The sequence below is a fragment of the Crocodylus porosus genome, unplaced genomic scaffold (genome assembly GCF_001723895.1).
Source record: "Crocodylus porosus isolate Cpor-Errol unplaced genomic scaffold, CroPor_comp1, whole genome shotgun sequence".
Taxonomy (NCBI): domain Eukaryota; kingdom Metazoa; phylum Chordata; order Crocodylia; family Crocodylidae; genus Crocodylus; species Crocodylus porosus.
Genome location: NW_017728937.1, coordinates 451,247 through 452,636, shown reverse-complemented (window position 1 = coordinate 452,636; position 1,390 = coordinate 451,247).

Genomic DNA, 1,390 nt, shown 5'->3' with positions numbered 1-1,390 from the left:
CCTATACCAGTACCCCCACCCCCTGTTCTCCTCAGCGGGGTGAATCCTGAAAAAGTCTATGCCAGACCCCTCTCCACCAGATGAGGTCTGCCATTTCTTTCCCGTTGTCCTCTTCTGTCTTTCTGTAGTATCAGTACATTTCACTTAGTCCTATTTTAATACAGTCCTCAGCCACGGGGTCTGAGTGCCTGTTTGTGAGCGGGTTCCTGGTTTTCCACAGTGCGGACCTGAACAGCCTTCTTTTCACTGAGAGTTCATCTTTAAACTGCTGCAGTGTTCCGAATCCCCTCCATCTACTGGCTTCTTTCTATGCTAGCATTTTCCCTTTACAACCCTGAAAGATTTGTGGAGGAGTCACCCTTTTTGCCCCTCCTCGCCTATTTTTTCTTCCTTTTAGGCCTCTACGTTGAAACAAACCAACATGATTGTGCAACAAACACCCCAGTAAGTAGGCCAACATGCAATATTCAGACTTTCTTACACTGGTACTATTGCAGCTCACCCCACAGCCATCTCCGGCTTGCAGCCTGAGAGGCAATCGGGCCGTGCTGCAGGGCACTCCCTGCTACTAAGCCACCACCCTGTCCTGACACAGGTGCTTCGCAGAGTCGCACCGTGTACCCGGGGTTAGTGACCTTTAGGGCCGAGAGCTGCTGCTTGCAACCAGGCTGCTGTTGTGGGCTGCCAGTCCCTTCCGGGGCACCTTCCTCCGCAGTACCCCAGCCCTCCCCACTCCAGGGCTGCCCTCTTTTGTGCCCCGCTGCCGCTTACCCTCGCCCGTGCTGGGCAGCGGGGGAAGCGCAGGGAAGCTGGGGGCTAACACCTACGGGCTGCTGCATAAGTGACAGGACAGGGAAGCGTCTCTGCCACTGCACGCTGCCACGTGGGGGGCTGCCGGGGCTGGTGTCTACCCAGGAGCTTGTGTAGTTCCACCCCCAGGTGCAGCAAGACCGAGCGCTTCATCCCCCCCAGCGAGCAGGACAAATACACAGAGCGGACGCTAGGACCCCGGAGCCCTACCCGAACAGCCTAGCTTCCGGGCAGAGGAGACCTTTAAAGCAGGTGTTCCAGAGCAGCCAATACCAGCACACTTTTGTCCTAGAAGGGCGGGGCGTGAGGGCTGATTGGTCAGACTTGCTATCAATCAGTCTTGAGCGATACCAAATGCGGCCTTCTGGTATAGGGGGGAAGACTTCGGATCGCCTCCACATTTGGTCGTTGGGCGCATGCTCAGAGAGCGTCTCGTTTCCCCTTCTCCCCGCGTCTCTGACGTGGCGCAGGCGCAGACCTGAGGAATGGCGAAGCGGGGCAAACGTCCGCCCCCTGCACCCGGCCCACGGCAGCCAACCAGCGCGCGCGGGGGCGGTGCAGGCGCGGGCGCAGGCGCGGG